Here is a 23548-nt window from a genome sequence, read left to right on the forward strand (position 1 = left end):
AAATATTTTCAATTGTTTCAACTACACAACTACTCCTATACTGTCCTACTTCAAAAGGTTATTTGGATGAAGATAGAGGGAAAGAAGGAGAACAGCTATAATGTAACTAAATTATATAATATTAGAAGATAATGTATATATTTCTTAACAGCTATAATTAACGGATCTAATTAGCTGGAGTATGCTAGGTGTTTCAAAATGGGACAGTGTGATTTTGGTTGTTGCCTAAATCACAGTGCCAGAATCCCAACCCTTATTGGAAATTTTTAAATAGGTAGAAAACAGGAGAGGGCTCTGTGAGGGCACTTCTCTGAATATTCCTGAAAATCGAGATGGATGGACTACAAAACAGGGCTAGTAAGATCTGTGAGGTCAAAGAAAAAAAAAAGTAAGCTGGAAAACAGGAGTTTAAGGGCATTAGGCACAGACTTAGGAGGTGGCAGACACACTTCAGTTAGTATATAACACAGTAACGCCACAGAGGTAAAATCAAACCTGGGACATTTGGGAAGAGCCCCCTGGAACAGGACAGAAAGATAAGGAAGGATGGTACAAATGTTGTACTGTTGTACAAATTACAGCAATGGCTTCCCACGTTAACATAGAAGGGACCAAAATGGAGTTTTTATTTACATTTAGGGATAAGGTAGGAAACAAAAAAAATTAGAAAGTTATTTAAAAAAAAACACTAAAATTTCCAGCTGGCACATACAACATTTATGTTGGCTGGGGAATCTAGGACTTACAGTCCATGACAATAAGCAATTTATTTTTCGAAGCTTTGGAAAGAAGGTAGGCTTTTTCACAGGTTCTAGATTCCCTACAGAATTTTGCCAGCTGTGTTTCTGAGAGATAAACAATTTTAAAATAGCTTTTTTTCATTTGCAATTATCATGTCACTTTGCCACTTAGTGGTAAATGCTGTATAGCAAGTCTCTGAAAAAATCCTGTTGAAACTCAACTGCAGGCTTGGTGGAGCTCTCTCTACCTGACACATTACTTCAATTCTTAGCTAACGTGTTATTGTCTATTATATAATACTCCTCTCACTCCTCTCTGCCTCCCACCCTGGCACACAATCTATTAAAGCAAAGAGCTCATCTTGAATTCATTACAGACCTTATGTGTCAGAAGTGTCCTCTCCTTTTGGCATAGGCTGTATATAATATAGACAAAACATGGCAGCAACAGGCAAGAAGAGTGACAAGGTTGGTGATAATAAAAGAGGCTCCATAAAAATCACAGCCATGAAAGGGCAGAAAGGCCTCTCTCTTAATGAAGGAGTCACATCCACAAAGAGATGCAGCTCTCTGGGATTAGAAATAAGGGGCCTTGAGACGTAGAAAGGCAGGCATGAGGAGCACTGTCTCCTTGGCAAAATAAAAAGATACTTTGGTTTACTTATTCAGCATTTGTCAATGAATAAACCCCAAGAGCCACTCCACCATTGATTACAAATCAGTTCTAAGTACGTACGATTTTGTAATGGAAACAAACAAACAAAAAACAAAACAAAAAGCACAGCAGCATGTAGAAGGCTGCCCGAGGCCCAAAGCTATTGATCATCAAAGTAATGGACAAAATTATGCATACATGGTTTGTACTGACATGACAGTCTAGATCAGCTTTCTCCAATCTCCATAAGAGGTGTTTGTATACTTCCCATGATGGCCAATGGTTATGGCAGTAAGGAAGTTATAATCGGGCACATTTATAAAACATCAAGTAAGGAAAGACTGGAACAGCTTTAGGCATCAGTTCCTAGAAATACCATGACGACGCAGGTTTCTTATATTCATCTCTTGTATAGTACAAAAATATAGATGAGCCAGGCCTGGGAAAGATTTTTTAGTAAGACTGGTTTGGCCTTTTAATTTCTTAGTACCACATTATGTTCAAACCCCTCTGCTCAATGCCAATGACTAAGTTCTCACCCCATCTCTCTATAGCAGCATCTCTAACAGTACTGGTGTATTGTGTACCAGATAGTTATGGTTGTAGTGGTGGTAAGAATCAGAAGGGAACACCAGAAAATGTTGCAGGACTGCTGTTTACTGAATTTGAAACCAGTACAGCGCCATCCCCATATCCATTAGGGAAAAATTCCTGAGGGTGCAGTGGAAATGGAAACTGTGGATAATACTGAACCCTACTGAAATGATAGACTTCTACCAGTAGTTATCTTACTGTTTCAAATAAACAGTTTTCAGTTGGGTACTGGATTGCTTCTAACCATGCTGTATTTAAACTGCCCTTTTAAAAGTTAGTTTCTCAATTATTTTGATGTTACTGAAAGTTTTGTAATATTTTAATCTTAACATACTGTGTATTTCAGCAAACTGTATTTATTTTAATTTGAAAGTTGCCTCCAGTCCCAGTTTGGAGTGGGGAGGGGAAAGGAGGCATAAAAATAGTCAGAGGAAAGTCCCTTGTGTTCAATGGTGTTTACTCCCATATAACTGTGTTTAGGACTTCAACTTAAAAGTGAGTGTTGCTTTTCTTGTTGTTGCTGTGTTCCAGGAAGAAATAATTATAAACAGAACAATTTTTCTTCATCTAATACATAACATGCTAAAGGGAGTTGTTACCATCTTCATTGTTTCAACTTCTGAAAAATACATTTCTGTTGTTTTTTCTTGCTCCAGGAATTCTGGGGCTTTGGCACAGCCGACAAGATTTTCCCACTTTTTAAAAAAGGAAACATTGATCATGCCTTCACTACAGCTGACTCTGGTCCAGCACAGATATAGACTCTCTCTCCAAGAGAAAACATGCTTCAGTTTCCAGCTTTCTGTGCTGCCTGTTTGGTTTACCAGACTGGCAGCAGATTGCAGAATGTATGAATCATCTTTGAAAGAATAGTGCTTTAAGTGGAAGGGAAAGGAAAAGTACGGCATGAAACATAAGCAGATTAGTGAGTCTCTGTAAAGCTAGGCTACAATTATGAGATATACATTTGTTTGTGGCCAGACAAAAACATACAGTATCTATGATTCTGTGATTGGAAACAAATGATCAAAAACTCCTGGACCCTTTCACACTATACAATTATAGTGCTATGATTTCCCTATAATTGCCATGGCTCTGTCCTATGGAATGCTGCGGATGGTGGTTTATATCATGACTGCCTTCTATTTGGAAATTTATATCCTCAATGTGAAAGACCATGTGGAGCCATAATAGGGCTTCACAGTCATTTACTGATCCAGCACCAAGACTCTACCTTTGCAAGGTAATGATACTGTGCCACGAGGGATCACCCATGTGATTATGATGGAGTGATATTTAGAATTTCCAGGCAAAGCACTCCAGTGGCTCCCACAAACTACAAAACCCATGATGATAATGATCATTATAATGATATTTATTTGTACCCCATTTTTCTCCCAGGGCTGGAACACAAAGCGGCCTACAGGAAAGATTCTGCAGAAAGCAGCTATGACAGTTACAGTGGCATTGTACTGCTTTAACAATGTAGTCTAAAATTGGCCTTTAGCAATATGGATTCTGAATATTATCAACCCTGGCAGTTTAAATAATAAGAGGACAGCAGAGCTGTCTGGAGAATGCAAGAACTGCTGGTGGATTCCTTCATTACTGTATCTATTATTAGTAGACAAAGGCAAGTTGCCAGCTGTTTGAAGGTGGGGAAGGATTATGTAAGTAGAGAGAGAAAACTTCTGATTGAACATCATCTTCAAAAGAGTGGAACTTCTAAGCTTTCAGTGACGTCGTCAGTAGCTGACAACACCAAGTTCTGAAAGACAAGAGGATGACAGATACAGAGCATTTGTCTTGTGAGCTTCGGCTGGACAGGCCCTCTGTTTTTTTTGGCACTGGGTGAAAGCGAGTGGATGTAATAGTTGCAGTTGGCTACAATTCCTTTTGGCTCATCCTCCTGGCAATCCCTGAAGGGGAAAGGAAGTGAATGTTCCTCTCCAGAGGGATGAGTTCCAAGTGTCGGCCTTCACCCTGTGTCTTGGAGGAATACACGTAGCCGTAGCCTGAGGTACCGAGGCAGCCCGCTTGGCTGCAGGGTCAAGTGTTAACTGCTCACCAACTTGACAGCAGGTTCTGGAATTAAATCTACCCGTGCTACAATTTTCATACATCTTGTTCATACACGTATTAAATGTATTGGAATTGTCTGGTCAAGCAAGCTTCTTTTATGTGTTTTTTTTAAAAAAATAATGGCATTCAAAGGCTTTTTTGAGTCTACATCTGAACAAGTCTAAATGAGGAGTGAGTACAGTCAACACTCCGCAAAATTGGAACAAATGCAAATTAAAGAAACCTCACTATTTTTTCACTTCAGAAAATGCTTTAGTAGGAATCTCTAGGTCCACCAGCATGATGCTGTGCTCACTGTCCAACAGAGGTTGATCATAGAATTGTGCTGGAGAACCTAAAAATAAACCAAGAAGTGTTGTCTCTATAATATCTAGGTCCTCCAGCACAGCCTCTCACCAAAGTCACACTGGAAGACCCAGAGATTCCTAAACAGAACATTTTAATCAAATCTGTGAATAATCAAATCTGCAAAAGACAAATCCACAAATGTGGAGGGTTGATTGTATATATTTCAGTTTTAAAATATCATCTACAAAAAGATCTAGAGCCTCACAGTCTGATTTTATGTTCTTTATTCAAAAGCAGCTCTTACTTAAATCAGTAAAATTTACTCCCTAGTTAGTGTTTTTACAGTCCAGGGTAGAAGTCCAAGCATACATATTTGATAGTTGATCCAGTTGAAACTGGTGGATTTTATTTCAAACCAGACATGGATAGGGTTAACCTGCTGTGCTTCTTCTACAGAAGAAAAATTAATTGAAACAAGGTAAGATACTACTGTTTTTGCTTTTATTTAAACAAACCATCAAACCACAGCATTTTATTAATTTGAAAAGAAATGCCATCAAAATCAAGCTAGAGTACTCAAGCTAGTTGGACTTATAGACCAGATGGTGAGACTGCACAGACCTCTAGAAAGGTTATTACACACACCAGATGTTCCCACAGTTGTGCCTCTGTTTCCATAGTAAGGTTACAGGGTTGGTGGCTAAGCAGAATGCATTCCAGAACAGAGTAAAATGTACGTTCAAGATGTTTCAGGTTTTGCAACCCAAAATGTTTTGAAACCTTGGTGACGATGAATCATGAATATATCTACCTCTAAACCAACTGATTTCATAATGAACATGTCAGGTGCTGGAGTGTAGCTATAGGGGAGAAGGAACATATTTCCCAGCACATAGGAATTCTACCTCTCCAAATGAAATTTTCCTTCACTCCCCAAATATCTAGCACTGCATAGAGTGAAACAGTGAAAACTGTTCTTACCCAGCACTCTCATATTTGCTGTGTTTGCATTCCCTTGGTATATTGATCTGATCATTTTTGGTGGTGGTGGTGTCTACATTACATTTCTTAAATACTCAATTGAAGTTTTAAGGTACTGCAATGCTATACATTTGGGAATGAAGGGGAATTTCAGGGGGGAGGGAGAATTCTTATTTGGTGGGGCAATTACCATGGTAACTACACCACTGGTTCTCTTCTAGATAATTTCATCATGAGGTTTTTCTGGCATATCATCAACCATTTTTCTTGCTTCATGACCTCTCCCCTACATATATGCTCTGTATTTTTCCTGTGAACCGTATGTGTACTTCCAATATTCTTTCTGTTAGTAAAATTACTGTGTTCCTGGTAACAGTGAGGTTCCATGGAACCTTACATAGGTTTCCTGGCTGAGAAGATGAATAATTGCAGACAAGCTTCCATGGGAGACAACCTGCCTACCATTATCAATGTTCTTCTAAGCCTTCAGGTCTCATAACTCGCCTTAGTAACTTTTGAATATATTGGGCTATGAACATCATGAAGCCACCTTGTACCAAGGTCAGAACAGTCAAAGGTTATCTAGATTAGTCATGTCTGTACCATAAGTAGACAAATTTGGTGGGTCTGGGAGTCAGTCTTTTGCCTTGGCTGCCCCTGGGGCCTACGCCAACTGTCAAAAATGCCACACTGAACGGAAAATTCCAAAGCAGAAAAGGCAATTCACCTGTTGGGAAGGAAAAGAAAAGGGGAAGATGGGTCAAAGACCACAAAATGTCTGGATGGGTCAAAGTCTACAAAAAACTTAAGGAAGCTGCATGTGGCCCTTTTGATCTACACTGACTGGTAACAGTTTTTTGTAAGCCTTTCATAGCCCCTTGGACAGAGGTCCCCAAACTACGGCCTGCGTGCCACATGCAGCCCATTGAACCAATTTATCTGGCCCCCGCAGCAGCAGCTCCCTCCTCATCCGCTGAGGAAGGTACATGTGGCGTGAAGGAGAAGGAGGGAAAGGCACGCACCTTTCCCTTCTCCCTCGCCCTGCAAGCACCTCAGGCATCTATACTGCCATATAATACAGGTTATCAAAGCAGATTATCCACGTTATCTTCTTTGAACTGGATGATATGAGTCTATACTGCCATATAATCCAGTTCAAAATAGATAATCTGGATTTTATATGGCAGCGTAGAAGGGACCTATGTTTCTTGCTGGAGGAATTTATTCTTCACATCTGGTTTTGCTTAGTGCCAAGCAGTGATCAAAGGAAACATAAAAAGAGGCACCCTGGTTTTGAAGAAACTAATACAGCAGTTTATAAATTCAGCAACAATTGAAAAGAAAATTGTCTTTGCTTGCAGATACTGGAAAAGTCATCTGCACACGAGAAGGCCTGCTTTTCAAATATACAATATTCAAACAGTAACTGATTATGTTTACCTTTTTAAAAACACATGGAACAAAAAATTCTGCTTATACAAGTTTTTCCCATCAATAATGCACTTTTGAATAGTGAAAAAAGAGACAAAAGTGAGTAGTGATCGGCTTGTTGCACAGCACATTTAATTAATGCTTTCTCCTTTACCCATAGAAATTAGATGGCAAACAAAGTTTACAGTATATGCAGACCATGTTTCATTACACACCTGTTCAAACAATCCCGAGTGTCAAGCTACTGAACACAATCATAGTTTAATTTTACAAGACAGACTTTTAAACAAATGTTTCAAAGATACTGCCCAGTTCAGATTCTGACTAACATGAGTCATTCTATGAATAGGCCACAAAGGAAGTTCAAATGTTTGACTCTGACTGATTGAAGTATTGGCTTGTATTTGTCCTTTTACCAAATTATTTCATGCAAAAACATTCAGTTGTGTGTGTGTGTGTGTGTGTGTGAGAGAGAGAGAGAGAGAGAGAGAGTATATGCTAGTTCTCAGTTAATGAGGCAGTCTGCTTATAATTTCATTCTTATTATGATATTGTAGGTCAGAGTGAAAGAAAACGTAGCGCACATATGAGAACAATTACACTAGCTATCCTTGATTACAGGAAAACTTTCTGTCCAAGGGCAAAAACAACGAAGAATCTCGTGGCCTCTTAAAGATTAATCAGATTACACTTCCACGTTAGATATGATGTCTTGTCAATCACCTCCTGTGACCCTCTGCTGCAGGAGGAGATGCTCTTCATAGTGATAATTAACCAAATGGCATTTGGACCAGCAAAATGACCTCTCTGGAGGCCAGAAGATAGTCTACAAGTCACTTTTATGCCAAGTGTTTGTGGGCCTCTCTAGATTCCAGGGCAATTCTATGATATGCTTTTGGCCCAGATGTAGTCAAAGTACAGGGTTCACTATTATAGTTTCAGGTATCTATGAGGATGGGGGTTCCCCATGGATACAGGGGTCATATTGTATAAGGGAGTCTAACTTTTAGACTATGCAAAAGAATTCACCTGACAGTAAAGATGAAAATATCTGAAGAAAATGGGAGATGTTAGTAAGGAGATTAAGAATGTCTAGATGATCAAACCATTTATGGTTTATGATCAAACCATGATCAAATCTTTAAAAGGGGGGAAATAAATAAGAGAATTTCATGAAGACACGATGGAGAAGAATCCCAAGGGCAACTGAGGTTTATATGGCCAAGGAGATTGCATCTTTCTTTCCTTCAATGAAGGAAATGGGAAATTGAAACAGGAAAAACATATGGAGAAAGACAGCAATTGCTCTGTATTTTCAAAGAAAAATGAAAATTTATCTGACCACTATATTACGCAGAATGCAAGAATAAAAATGTTTTGCCTAGTTCCTAAATGTCAGCAAAGAAGTCAGATGTCTCTCAAACTAAGGATTTTTTAAGTAAAGCATATTGGGCTTTTTGGTTGGGATCAACATAATAAAACCTGAAGATGTACAAACTTTGAAGAATATGTATGTTCCAATTTAGAAATATTGTCCAAGAAGTGTTGATTTAGTTGATACCGACACAAAGATTGAATACTGTGCATCCCAAAGTCCTAGACCAAAATCAAGACTCACACATCCTTTGAAAGTAGAGTGGGCCTGTGATTCAGTTCCAGGATCCCTCGCATATAACCAAATTAATAGAGGCTGTAGTCTCATTATATACAATGGCATAGTAAAATGATGTCCCTTGCATAAAATGGCAAAATTAACGTTTGCTTTCTGGATTTTTAAGGGAGTGGGATATATTTTCAAGTTGTGGATGGTTGTATCCATGGATACGGAGTGCCAACTGTATACCCCTTATATTTCTTGGCTTCCTTATTAACCAGTGTCCCCCTAGAACAGTGGTTCTCACCCTGTGGGTCCCCAGGTGTTTTGGCCTTCAACTCCCAGAAATCCTAACAGCTGGTAAACTGGTTGGTATTTCTAGGAGTTGTAGGCCAAAACACCTGGGGACCCACAGGGTGAGAACCACTGTCCTAGAAGATCCTTAAAAGCAGTCTTCACCAACCTAATGCCCCTCAGATAAATTCAGTAGCTTCAACTGAATGGTTCTTAGGGCCAGCATATCTGCAGAGTACCAGACTGATGGAAGTAACCTTAAACTCTTGGAGTTCAAAAAGCAGGTTGAAGATTTGAAGCACAAACATGTAAATGGGAGAACTGAGACATTCTCTGCATGCCAAAAGCAGCATTTCACCCTCTAAAGAACTCCTTCCTCTAATTCTTTTAAACTAAAGTTTTTAGGCATTAAGTTTATAAGAATAAGACATGACAAAAATTAATCCAGTTAGTTTTGTAGTGCTGGCAGGTATGCTTTGAGTAGACATTGCTTTCCCAAAAAGAGAGCTTCAGCTTCAAAGTTCTAGCTAGCTTGTACCAACATCAGACATGTGTGATCCTGAAGCTTCACTCCTGCAATGAAAAAGGCTCATTATGGCAAGGGCTACTTGTTGGGTTTGTAGCTAAGCTGCTTTCATGGCAAGAAAAGGGGTTTATTTCTCTCCACCCCCCCTCACTCCCCATGCATGTCCTTATATGACATAGAGACAGATCAGTTTCCTGCTTCAAAGCCATTTTGCCTCCGTGGCATTTGGCTGATTCAGTGCCCAGTGGGGTAAAATTTCATAGCAACAGGAGCAATTTTTACTTGGACTGAAAGATCAATATTTGCAACTCGGTTGAGTCTTGGGCAGCTGTCTAGCAGAAAATCATTTTTACTTTGTGCAAGCTTTCTAGCAGTCATTCTTAAATTTGAAAAAGATGAAGATTATGATTATATTGCTCACTCAAGGGCTGCACTGAAGTTATACTTGCTATAAAACTTGCAGAATGGCCTTATGTGTAAGTGCCTTCAAGTTGCCTGACAACTTATGGTGGCCCCATGCATTTCAGAGGCTTTTCTTCAGCAAGAAATATTCAGAGATGGTTTGGAATTGCCTTCCGCTGAAACACATCCAGGCATTTTTTGTGATTTCCCATCTAAGTATGAACCAGAGTTGACCCTGCTTAAAATCAGGCAGGATCTGGTGCCTTCATGGTTTGTTGCCCAAAAGTCTGAGTAAAACACCAATAGTTTTAGTGGGACTGATTTTTAGGTAAACATGTATGAAATAGAAGCCTTTCCATGTTTTCCAGAAAGACTTATATTGAAGGTAGAGGCAATTCTATTCAACTTCGTCAGTAAAATAATGGCATTTTAATAAAATATGTTTTGTGTCTTATTATTAGATTCCTAGCTTTATCTTGTTGTAAGCCACCTTGGGTCCATGCTAGGAGAAAGGCAGTTTAATTAACAAAGAAACAGCTTGATCCTGTGTCTTCAAAGCTTATTCTAGAGTGGGCATGGGAATTGGGCAGCCTTCCAAATGCTGAACAGCAGTTCCCAGCATTCCTTTGCACTGGGGATGTTGGCTAAGGGCTGCTGGGATTTACAGTTCAACAACATGGGGAAGGCTGAAAAACTTGTATTTTCCGTTAGAGCTAGCAACTCATTAATTGTATCTACATTTGTCTTGCAATGCATTCCAGCAAATGCACCTTTTTTATGCATACAAAGAACAAATGCCTCTTGGAAAAGTAACACTTTCAAGAGCTGAGAAATAAGAATAAGAAAAACCAAGTGTTGCTGCTGTATGATCTTCAAGTCATTTTCAACTTATGGCAATCCTAAAGCAGACTGGTTATGGGGTTTTCTTGGAAATATTTGTTTGGAGGGGGTTTGCCATTGCTTTCTTCTGAGAAGGTGGGGATTGCCCAAAGTCTCCCAGTGGGTTTCCATGGCCCACTCAAACTCTGGACTTCCAGTGTACTAGTCCAACACTAAAACCATGACATTGGTTCTTTACAAATAGAAATAATAATGCAGAAGTAAAGCAAAGCAAAGAATGACACAGGCAGTACTGTGCTTTTGAAATAGCTCAACCCTGCACAATTGTTCATATATTTGAAAGTGCTTGGAGTGGGGAAAAGACTCGGAGAATAAAACGACGAAAAGGCACCCTGTGCATACGGCCTTTGTTTCTTCTGACTGAATGCTCTGAGAATAACCTGCAACCAATTATTCTTCATTTTCACAGTCGAAAATTATTCTGATGTACACAGCTGAATCCCAGCTTCTGAGAACATGAGGCACATGTATACCTTTCACCCAGCAATATGTTTTTGCATTCAAGCTGTCCCTTGAAACCATTCAACCAGGACCCCACTCTGCAGCTGCCACTATCAGACAAACAGATGCCAAATAGTACATATGGTAGAATTTCTGCTTTTTCTTCTTCTTCTGGGTACAATGTAGTCTCTCCTCCCCTTACAACGGTATTTAGTATTTAGGCAGCCATAGTCTGGCTGAAATCACACAAGGCCTATATCCCAGCTTCAGTACACATTATCCTTGCCCATTTGGATTTGGATAACGTCACAGTCACCCATTGCAAACCGAACCCAAATTGGTCTGGAAAGCCGCATGGTTCTCCCTCCCTGTACAAAAGTGCATTTCTAGCACATTCAAGTGTTCATATGCATATACAAATGTAGTTTTTCCTCTTTTCTCTAACTTCAGAATTTTCCTATTGTGACTGGTTCTATTCCTTTGTCTCACACAAAACCAGATACTCATCTTCCTCCTGATTTTGAACTATTAATTCAGAAATGTTGTCCAAAGGTGATATGGACAAAGCACTAGACTTAATAAAGCTGGTCTAAGCTTAGACCAGAATTTGGTAAATTTCCCTTATACTCCAACCAGCTCTGCATTGAGAACTTTGAGAACAACAACAACAACAACAACAACAACAACAACAGGAATATAGATTTCTGATCTCCATTATATTAGCACTGAACTACTCCAGACCTTGAAAAGTGACTGAACCAGATATTTGGTTATAAGGAAATGGTCTAACTGTATCTTGGTCATCAATACCGCAGAACAAAAATAAAACTGGTACTATCTTTGGAAGATGTAACACAGTTTAAGTCAGCACAAAACTGGAAGCCTGGAGTCCAATTCCCTCCTGAGACAGGAAATTACTGATGGGTCATACAAGATCCTACTGTCAAAGCCACCTGCCAGCCACATTTGCGCATCTGTAAAGCTGAAACATTATAACATTCTGTTTTAACTGGGGCATCTAAGGAGAACTAAAATACAGTAGAGTCTCACTTATCCAACATAAATGGGCCGGCAGAACGTTGGATAAGCGAAAATGTTGGATAATAAGGAGGGATTAAGGAAAAGCACATTAAATGTCAAATGACATTATGATTTTACAAATTAAGCACCAAAACATCATGTTTTACAACAAATCGACAGAAAAAGCAGTTCAATACATTATGTAGCAATTACTGTATTTACAAATTTAGCACCAAAACAGTGCAATGTATTGAAAACATTGACTACAAAAACTTTGACTATTAACAAATTGACTACAAATAAAGATAGAATTTCATAAAATGAACTTACAGTAACAACATTGTTGGAAATTAAATCTGTAAAAAGTTCAGTTCTTGCTGCCTAGAGGAACAGCTGTGGATCCAGGCGGGAGGCAGACTGCGTTGGATAATCCAGGACATTGGATAAGCGAATGTTGGATAAGTGAGACGTACATGCAGTACATTGTTTTGTGCTCTAACAGTAATATACACTGGACACGTTGTTGTTGACAACAAACTTAAACTACAATTTATCCAGCATCTTTGATTCTTGTGAAAATTTAAGGATTGGTTTCATGGGTTCCAACAGTTCAAAACATTCAGATTGTGAGGGGCAGTGAGAACAATGCTGCAGTGGACCATATTTTGCCAAACACTTTGAGGAGGGAATCCTTTTAGGGACTACCAATCCCACCATTCCACTATGGGCACTGCTTGTACTTTTTAAAATTTTGTGTCAAAAGCATTGCCTAAATAGATAAGTTTAAATCTAATAAAATAAAGGGAACACAAGCTGCTAAATAGTTTTAGAGAAAACATTGCTTTACTGCATGTACAGTATGAAGGATTGTGGAAGATATAATCAAAAGTAATTCTCTCAAGGTCAAGTAATCCCTCAGATGTTTAAGATTGCCCAGCATGAATGGTGAAATCATTTATTTGATATTTATAATAGATATATCTGAGTCTATAAATCCTTATTTGCTTATTTCTTTAACTTGTATTGTACTGTTCTCCCAACATGGGATCCAAGGAGGCATACACCATTTTAAAAACACATTAACATTAAAAGCTTTCAGTTGAAGCACGGTCTAGTTTATTTGTCATTTTTCTTGTTTTATATAGTTTTTAAGGGGTTAAAAATAAACGTTCCACTGACTAGACACATCTTATCAAACCATCCTTCCTACATCAAGATCTGTACCTTCAAAACAACATTCATGTTCTTGTTCTCCCCAACCCTAAATTACAATATAATCTTCTCATAAATCCACCTGCTTGTATTCTTCCTTCCCTTATTAGAATTACATTTGCAGTCTTCTCTCCCCTCAATAATTGCTAGTTCCCTTTAGTCATAATGTTATTATATTAAGTACATTTTGAACTTTCTGTACTTACAGCAACCAGTGGATGTTAAATCAAATTATTTTATTTATTTTTAAAGAAAGAAGTCTAGATGGGTTTTTTTTCTTGTCAAGATACCTTCTGCTTTGAGACTGTGCAATACCCTTTGCAACCAAATATGAGTTGTTCCATATCCCTAGGAGCTTTTCTTTTCAACTTATTAACACGCAGTAAATGCTATGAGACTTAAATTACCATATCTGTCAACAATTTGATTTTAGGAAGGTGCCCTTATATGCAGCTGTCAGGGATTTACAGCTGACCCCACTTTCTTTTTCTACAAGACTTTGATCATTAAACTTGAACTCTAGATCAAGAAGTACAAATGCAATGTAACTTGAACATGGGAGAATGTGGGGGAAGTAGGATTTAGTACGAGAGCCAGAAAAGCACTGGGACTGGATCTACCAGCCATATAACCCAGTATCTGATCCCAGATTATCTGCTTTGAACTGGATTATATGAGCCTACACTGCCATAGAATTCAGTTCAAAGCAGATAATTTGGAATCAGAAACTGGATTATATGACAGTATGGACCCAGCCTGGTTTAAGCATTGAGCTATGATTCTGGAGACCAGGGTTTGAATCCTAGTTTGGCCATGGAAACCCACTGGGTGACCTTGGTGAGTCACACACACTCAGCCCCAAAAACCCCTGTGATAAGGTTGCCAATAGTTGGAAAGGACTTGAAGGCATACAATAAGAACAACAAAGAATCTAATAACGTATATACCACTGGTACAAACGTTAGAAATCAATTTTTAATTAATTATTTCTTTACCTTTTTCTGTTACCCATTCTTATTTTGTATCCTTTTTATTTTAGTTTTGGTAGTTTAGTAATGATTGCCAGTGTGTGATGTGTTTTTGTATTACATATATGTAGATTTTAGTTAATAAAATAAAACTTTAAAAAAGCCTCCAGCTTTAACTGCAATCTCATTTGCATATAAAAGACTTTAGAAACCATTGTAGATGGGCGTTTTAAGTCTCTCCTGATTAAGTTGATTTGCATTCTACTTCTCTAGTAAAAGAAGATTGATTCAATGGCGCCTTATCTGACGACCCGCTGCTTTCTCTGATTGGGCCCTGCGGGTGAAGAACTATACACCATCTAATGCATTATGAATGTTAGATTGGACAATTCATTTGGACTGGGGAATCAAATCACAAATACAGCTCAATCCAATGGGAATCTGTTAACACAGAGCTTCAAACTGTTAATATTTTCATATTCATAGGCAAACCAGACACTAGCTTCCAGTTGGTGGGCATACTGTTCTAATCTTACTATTGTTACAAACATGTCTCAATTAATTATGGCCCCTTCTACACTGCCATATAAAGCCCAGATTATCTTGAATTGGATTATATGACAGTATAGACTCATATAATCCAGTTCAAATCAGATAATGTGTATTATCTGCTTTCATGGAGCTCCCAGTGGTACAATGGGTTAAACCCTTGTGCTGGCAGGACTGACCAACAGGTCAGCAGTTCAAATCTGGGGAGAGCGGATGAGCTCCCTCTGTCAGCTCCAGGTCCCCATGCAGGGACATGAGAGAAGCCTCCTACAAAGATGGTAAAACAACAAACATCCAGGCGTTCCCTGGGCAACGTCCTTGCAGACGGCCAATTCTCTTACCCCAGAAGGGACTTGCAGTTTCTCAAGTTGCTCCTGACACACACAAAAATCTGCTTTCGTAATCTGGATTATATGGCAGTGTAGGAGCCAAAGTCTCTTACAGTAAAGGTTTTTTATCCCTCAACAGCTCCTCATCCATTCTTCATTGGTCCTTGACCAGATGGAAGGTGTTTTTTTTTAAAAAAACAGCATTGGCTTTAGGAAGATACTGAAGCATCGCTGAAGAGGCACAGGCCCCTTCTACACTGACGTACAAAATTCAGATTATCTGTTTTGAACTGGATTATATGGCAGAGTAGACTCAAATAATCCAATTCAAAGCAGATAATGTGGATTATCTGCTTTAATAATCTGGATTATATGCAGTGTACAAGGAGCCTCACACTTTCTATGTCAGGTTGCAGCAACCTGTCTGCAATACAAATGGGAAAGGATGGGATTTGACTCTAGCCAATGCTATTGAAACCAGATCTGTCCATCTACAACAGGCAAGGTCAACAGCATCTGCCTCTAGAATTCCTTGCTGACATTGATTCTTGATAAAAGGAAATTGCAGTTGATTTGACATTCTTGCTTAAATTGAGGTTAGCTTCACTCACAATCTGGTCATGCTAATCTAGTTGGTATGGAATATAAGGAGAGCTCGGGGCGGGGGGGGGATTTATCTTTTTCCATCGGTGTGTGATCTGATTTTCTCACATATTCAGAATGTAACGACCATCTTTTTGGGTTAACAGTATTGAGACAGCTGATTGTCATAACACCTCCTACAATACTTTTGATTTTGAGCAAAATATATTTGAACATAGGTTCAACTTGTGGAAAAGAAATTTAGATTTGGAGGAAATTTAGATCTTGATTTAGAGGAGTTTTCTTCCCTTAAAAAGTGGAATATGGATTTGGCTTTTAAATGCTTTTAATTTAACCTTTTAAACTCTAAATTTTAAAGATCTGTTAAATATAAAATTGTTATAATGTGAATTTGTTGGTCTGTGTTCAACTATCTGATTCTTTGTTGCTTGTGTAAATGTACATTGGGTTCTATCGTTTGGTTTATGTTATTTTGCATTTTCATATGGCTGCCCCCAGTGGCACAGCGGATTAAACTGCTGAGCTTCTGAACTTGCTGACTGAAAGATTGGTGCTTCAAATCCGGGGAGCAGGGAGAGCTCCCACAGTTAGCCCCAGCTTCTGCCAACTTAGCAGTTCAAAAACATGCAAATGTGAGTAGATCAATAGATACTGCTCCGGCAGGAAGATAACAGCACTCCATGTAGTCATGCCGGCCACATGATGTTGGAGGTGTCTATGGACAACACCGGCTCTTCAGCTTAGAAATGGAGATGAGCACCAACCCCCAGCGTCAGACACGACTAGACTTAATGGCAGGGGAAAACCTTTACCTTTACTTTATACAGCATTGAAGGTTTGCCTCTCTACATGTTGTAAGCCTCCCTGCATCCCCACTGGGGAGATAAGGCAAGATAGAAATAAAGTCTCATTCATTCATTCATTCATCCATAAAAACAATTATTGGGCAATATAAACTTTTAAATACATAGGGTTTGCAAAATATGTCTCAAAGATAATATTTTGTACATTTTTTAAGTATACGTATTACTAGTATGTCCATCTTCTAGGTTTTTTTTTTGCATGTACATTTAAAGGAAGCAGCAATCAGCTATTCACATACAGCAAACAAAAAATGGGGAATGCTTTGTTTTAATCATGACTCATTCAAACCACAAGAGATTCTTACACACTGGTTCAATTCAGAACCACTAATTTCAAGATGAGAAACAAGGCCTGAAAAACAATTTGTTCCTAGCGGAGAAAGCCTCTTCAGAATGCAAAAGGAAGAAGGATTAATGTGGGAGAGCCAACAGTTTCAGGGAAAAGAGCAAAACGGATTTATTTAGCTGATTACGTAAGTTGAAAGTGAAACCTGTGACCATTTGCACACACTCAAGAAATGCAATCAGGCCAGACAAAGACCTATCCATATATGAGACCGTCAAAGAATGGACAGGGTGTCAATGCAAAACCATAGGAAGAGATCATCACGGCCATCAACCAGTGATACCCAGTAAAATAATGCAGGCACAGTCTTCCGCTTTTGATTAAATACACCCAGGTTTGTCTCAGTTGACAAAATGGACCTCAGCATTACTACTTTAACTGAATATTTCATAGCAGAGGTAAAAACAACATACAAATAATAGTGAAAGGTTCTTGAACAACAAAAAAGAAGAGTTCAACAAGTTTCAACAAACTTTTTGATTAAAAATTAACAATATAAATAATAGTAATAACAATACCAATAATAATAATAAGACTTTATTTACATTCCACCCTATTTCCCCGGAATGACTAGGGCAGATTCCAAACAAAAAAGGCAGACATTCAATGCCTGAGCAAAATAATAATACACCCATAATAACGAAAATTGACAACCCAACATATAAAAACAAATTATGACTTAACAACTAAAATTAAATGAAAAACCCAACGTGTTATGTCAGACATGAAACAAAACATCAAACTCAATATGCTCATAAAATGAAGGAACCAGTTTCAGAAATTTTGTATAAGGACAAAAACATTTTGAAGTCAGAATGCATCCATGAATTTTTTTTTCATTCACCAGCCTCCACTTTACATAAAGATTTCCAGATCTATGTTTGCTTATCATACTAGGGGATGCATGTGAGGAAAGCTTCTCTACTGTTCCCTTATGCTATTTTCTGTTTTTGCATATGCAAAGTAAGATATATTGGAGGCAGCTGCTGTTCATTGTGTTGTTGTAGGCCGGCACACAGCTAGAATTGGCTAGAAAAGAAGTCAATTTTTTCAGGTCAAGCTTTATTGCAGAATTAACTGTAGCTATACCGCTGAGCCCCTGATAGTGCAGCGGGTTAAACTGTTAGTCTCACCTTCTGACAACCTAGCAGTCTGAAAACTTGTAAGTATGTATAGATTAGTATCGCTCCATGCAGTCATGATGGCCACATGACCTTGGAGGTGTCTATGGACAACGCCAGCTCTTCAGTTTAGAAATGGAGATGAGCACCAACCCTAGAATCAAACACCACTAGACTTAATGTCAGGGGAAAATCTTTATCTTTACCTTTAAAAAATGGCTGCTGGTGGCTTGTGTCTGGAAACAGTTCTATACATACTTGTCTTGGAAGCCTCAAACAACTTCAGATCTAGATAAACTTCTCCATTAAGAACTACTCTGCTAATACTGAAGTCAAATTATGTTCATTTCATTTTTGTTGCATCTCTCAGACTTGATCCATGCAACTTCTGTTGCCAGCTGTAAAATTGTCTTTTTCTTGCTGCATAAAGATTTGCACATGTTGAAAGGCATGTTTCCTAATTTTTCCTAATTAGTACTTTGAAAGCATTTTCCTAAAAGTTCACATTTGGTGCACATTTCGCTCATTGACAAAGTGCCTTTGCTGGTACATAAGTCAAAGAGAAGCCCCCTTTTCTATTTGTTTAGATTTTTTTCTGACCTATATTAAGTGTGCAGTGAAAGATGTTTGCTATAGGGAATTCCATGTTAGATTATAGTTTTACAGATATAATTCAGCAATATTAAAACATAGCAGATTTTTTCTGTTGTGTACTTTTGTAAAAACAAACTGTTCCTGAAAACCTATATCAGGACTATGAATGTATAATTCAGATGGCACTATTTCCTCATCTCCACTGGAATGTCTTTTGGACTTCCAGGTTCCCATGGTATGGATGGATTTCATTCTTCCTTTTGCTGTTTACTGTTTCAGAGTTAGCATGCAAACTACAACTTGCTATTACATACAAACAAGAGTTAACGCCAAACAAGATTGTCCCAAACCTAATTCACATAATGGTTTGGAGGCAATCTTAGATAATGCTAATCATAGCTCAGACGTGGACATAATGATGAAACCATGGCTATAAAAAAAAGAGTTGGGAATCAAATCCATGGCTGGATTGATGGAGAAAAAGGAAGGAGGAGATAAGACACAAACATGAAGTCTTTCTGGGAACACAGGAAATACTGTCTTCTGAATTGTACCATACAATCTGGAACCCTGTAGCCTATTAAAATAAGTATTTCTGGAATGTGTGGATGTGATAATTTAATGTTGGTGCTACTGCATTGGTCCTGGGAATTTTAGTATGATTTCTCCTTCACCAAACTCCAGTTTCTTATGATTTCCCCATTCATGGCTAAACCGGTAGATATATGCTTCTTTAACATACTAGGGTAACTGGTGAGGAAATCCATTTGCTTTTACCCTCCTCTTTGTTCATATATGCTCAGAAAGGCATCCTGAAGGCAGTGCCATTCACCTTGCCTGTTGCAGAAAGGAACATAATTGTAGCAAGACTGACCTGAACCGAAATCTATTCTTTTCCAACTCAGGCTTTATGGCACACTGCTATTTGCTGGGAGTTTTCTCATATACACTGGGGGCTTTATCATGCATTGCATCTTTTCACTGAAAGGAAGAACCCATAAATGACTCTAATATAACTGCTGTTCAGCTATTCCCAACAGCTGGTAAATTGGCTCATTTCATTATGCTACAGTTCCAATATTGCAACAGTCATTTGGACATTGTCCTCTTCTTCTCCCCCTCTCTCAAAGCAAGGTGAAATCACTTCCGATGTCCAGACAAAGAGAACATCACAGCATATAGGAAGAGCATAACTTTTAATCCATTTCTTAGCTATAAATTTATTTTTTAAAGTTGTCTTGCTATAATTGTACAATTGTGCTGTCATAGTAGATCACAATGACGCAATTATGGGAGCAATCCCACCATTTGCAAGAAGCATAAACATTGTGCAATTCTTCAATTGCATCACAAGAAAAAATAACTCACATGTGCTACATAGGATGGGCATAGCTAGGAAGGTGAGGTAAAGTGAGGAAGACTGATTGTGGGGATGTAAGTCACCAAAAAGGGACCATAAGACAATTGGAAATAAGTTGTGAAAGTTATTGTTTCCATTTGCTGAAACAATGCAATTGTATGATAAAGGCCCTTAACTCTGTGTTCTTCCAATCCTCCTTCATCATCATTCAGATGCTCAGACTGCTTTTAAAAAATCCAAAACAAAACAAAACACTTCCAACCAGCCAGAGGACTACAACAGTGGTTCTCAACCTGTGGGTCCCCAGGTGTTTTTGCCTACAACTCCCAGAAATCCCAGCCAGTTTACCAGCTGTTAGGATTTCTGGGAATTGAAGGCCAAAACATCTGGGGACCCAAAGGTTGAGATCCACTGGACTAGAAGGAAGAGTGAGGTTTGTATGGGAGTAAAAAGACTTCGTAAATAGGAGCTTCCTTGTCAGAGGCTTTGTTAAACTGGGATAAGCCTGTATTCTGGGTTTATATATCAAATGCCTGTACTGTATTCTGGGTTTATAAATGCCTGTATATGCCTGTATTCTGACTTTATAAATCATATGTATATGGGATTCTCTCTGATTCAAATAATGTCAGTATTGTAGATGACCCTATCTACAGTCATCAATGTAATTATCTAATTTGGTCAGATTTTACAAGCTTCAGAGGCAATTTAGACAGCTTCTCCATGCATTAATACCACCTATGTTCCATAAGCAACAAGGTTATTTTCCTCCTGATAGAGCTTACTTGGCATCCTGCTTTTAGCCTCTAAAGAACAAGCCATCTCTGGCATCCTTGTATTGTAAGCAAACTTGTAGAAATGCACTTAAAATAAATGTTTTGGAATGTGTTTCAGTCAAGTAAAGCCAACATGTGTTTATGTTGGAGTGAACAGCAACCTTTGCTCCATGACAATTATAGCAGTCAGTATCATCTGCTAAATTTAGTAAAATATATATTTAGCCTATTAAAAAGGAGCAATGACAGGGACCCATCCATAATTTACTGTACATTTTTGCATCAGCAATTTACCCAAATATAGCCAAGAATCACTCTTCAACTGAAGTTAAGCTTTTTTTATATCCCCTATTCTCCAAAATGAAAATAAAATTAACTCTCTAGCCCATATGAGAATGGACCCTCCTACTTAATGTATTAGGAGCTTGAGGTAAAGTGTATACATCTGATAAAGCAATCCAGAAATTCAAAACTATAATCAAAATACATTTAAATACATTTGTCTTTGATGGTATGTGGCCCTAAATTCTCAAAGCTTGTATTGGGTTTGAAAGACAAGAAAAACAGGAACTAATATGAAATGAATTACTAACATGTTGTCAATGAAGAAAGGAATATAATTTCCCTTTTGTTTTTCAAACTATAGAAATGCCGAATTCCTCTTTCTGAATTGAGATTGACCACTTACATCCTCTAGACCAGAGTTTCTCAAGCTGTGCTCCCCCAGATGTTTTGTATTTTAGCTCCCACAATTCCTAACAACTGGAATTTCTGGGAACTGAAGTCCAAAACACCTGGAGAAGCATAGTTTGAGAAACACTGCTCTAGACCAGTGGTTCTCAACCTGTGGGTCCCCAGATGTTTTAGTCTTCAACTCCTAAAATTTCTAACCGCTGGTAAACTGGCTGGGATTTCTAGGAGTTGTAGACCAAAACACCTGGGGTAGGCCCATACACCTGGGGACCCGCAGGTTGAGAACCACTGCTCAAGACTGGTGGTTCTCAACCTGGAGTCCCCAGATGTTTTTGGCCTACAACTCCCAGAAATCCCAACCAGTTTACTAGCGGTTAGGATTTCTGGGATTTGAAAGCCAAAAACATCTGGGAACCCCAGGTTGAGAACCACTGTTCTAGACTATGTCCAGGTGCTGTTTTCCAACCAATACCTACAATAGTTCTACAGTGCTTCTTGTTCAATCACAAGGTTGTTTCTGCAAATATAGAAAATATTTCTTAGTGGAGATACTTTAGTCTTCCTCTAACCACACCAGAACCTACTTCATTTTGTATGGCAAACATTTAAGGTTGCCACATTGCCACTCAGAGCATGTTCACTGTATTCCCCGCCTCCTCAGGTAAACCCTGCAGTAACCAGTACACCAGGTAGACAAAGGATCTCTGTTGTCTGTCAGGCTCTGTAGCCACAAGAAGCTAATCCTGGATACTATAGGGCTATTGCAGTCAGGAAAAGCCAATTCTGGCTATGATAGTTAAAAAATTTGAACACTCTGGCAACCTTTTCCCCATGGCTTATGTCTACTCCTGCAGCCCATATAGTACAAGAGAAGCACATCAGATACCATGCAAAGCCAAGTTTCTAATTCCATATCAGGATAACACAACTATTTCCATGATGAACTTGAAAAAAGTTACTTTTTGGAAGACAACTACCACTATTCTCCAGTCACTGTGGGCATAAACCATAGCAACTTGGAATTTTTGGAAATGTACTGCACCAGAGAAAAGCAGACAACAGTCTCACAATAGTGATGTGCCAAGTGGCTGTGTTTGGGGTTTTGTATAAAATCCAAAAATCCTTCAGCTCTGATTATATATGGTACTGTATGTCTCTTTGTCTGTCAAACTTTGATGACAGTGCTTTATTGATGAGATGCCACTGTAGTTCTGTTTTTGAAATGTTTATCTGAAAACCTTAATACAAACCAACAGACCGTAAAACCTGGAAACATATGATAGCGGCTGCCAAGGGGAAAGCTTTAATGATTAATATGCTTATACAATTCACTTTTATTACACAGGGAAGTGGTTCAAAATCTGAACCCCAGCAGAGGAGTACTATAATCCAGAGAAGGAACAGGTGAAGTTGTAGGCAGTCTGCAGAAAGGAATGCTATTTTAAAACAAGCCACTACAATGCATTATAAAATGGATTATTCACCTAAATAAGCAACTCCGCTTCTTACACCACCAGATCTAGTACTGTATACATCATCACCTTCCCAAGACTTCCAGTGGCTTCCACTGGAACCCTTTCAAGGAATGTCCATTTAAGACAGAGAAAGCATATTTTGAGAACATTTTGTTGAAAGGTAGGATATAAATATTGTAAACAAATGTCTGTTATAATCCAAGAGATAGCTGTGTCACTCTGTTTCAGAGTACAATGCCATGAAGAGCTCCAGAAGCACTTTCCAGATGAAGTTATTTATTCTAACATTGGAGGAAGCAGACCGGGTTTACAAAAGCTTATTCTACAATAAATCAGTTAGTCTTGAAAGATCCCTTTGTGTCTTTTACATTTAGTCCATAGGGCCCTTGGTATCTGCTATGGTTTGGTTCCAGGGCTCCCATGGATACTCAATTCAGTGGATGCTCAAGTCCCAAAAATAAGATTTCCAAAAGCATGTTTTGATTTTGCCATTTTAAAGAAGAGGGAGAATTCACGTTGGGTATTCACAAAGTGTTCTGAACTTCAATGGGAGCAGGACTCTATAGTAAATTAATAAACTCTACTTGTTGATATATGGATCAAATCTCTTTTCAGAAATGTTTTAACCAAGTTACATGTTTTATTTATTCTCAGTTCTTCCTAAGCTTCTGTTTTTATTTTTCAAAACCCCAGAAGCAAAAAGATATTTGA

At 38.4% G+C, this 23548-nt stretch overlaps 1 protein-coding gene across 2 annotated transcripts in view; it reads right to left on the bottom strand.

Annotated features, from left to right (window-relative positions):
* The window catches only part of osbpl5 (oxysterol binding protein like 5), a 200660-nt gene that overhangs the window by 96663 nt on the left and 80449 nt on the right, over nucleotides 1-23548 (bottom strand). The window lies entirely within an intron of this gene.

Source organism: Anolis carolinensis, chromosome 1 (assembly GCF_035594765.1).
Source record: "Anolis carolinensis isolate JA03-04 chromosome 1, rAnoCar3.1.pri, whole genome shotgun sequence".
NCBI classification, from domain to species: Eukaryota; Metazoa; Chordata; class Lepidosauria; order Squamata; family Dactyloidae; genus Anolis; species Anolis carolinensis.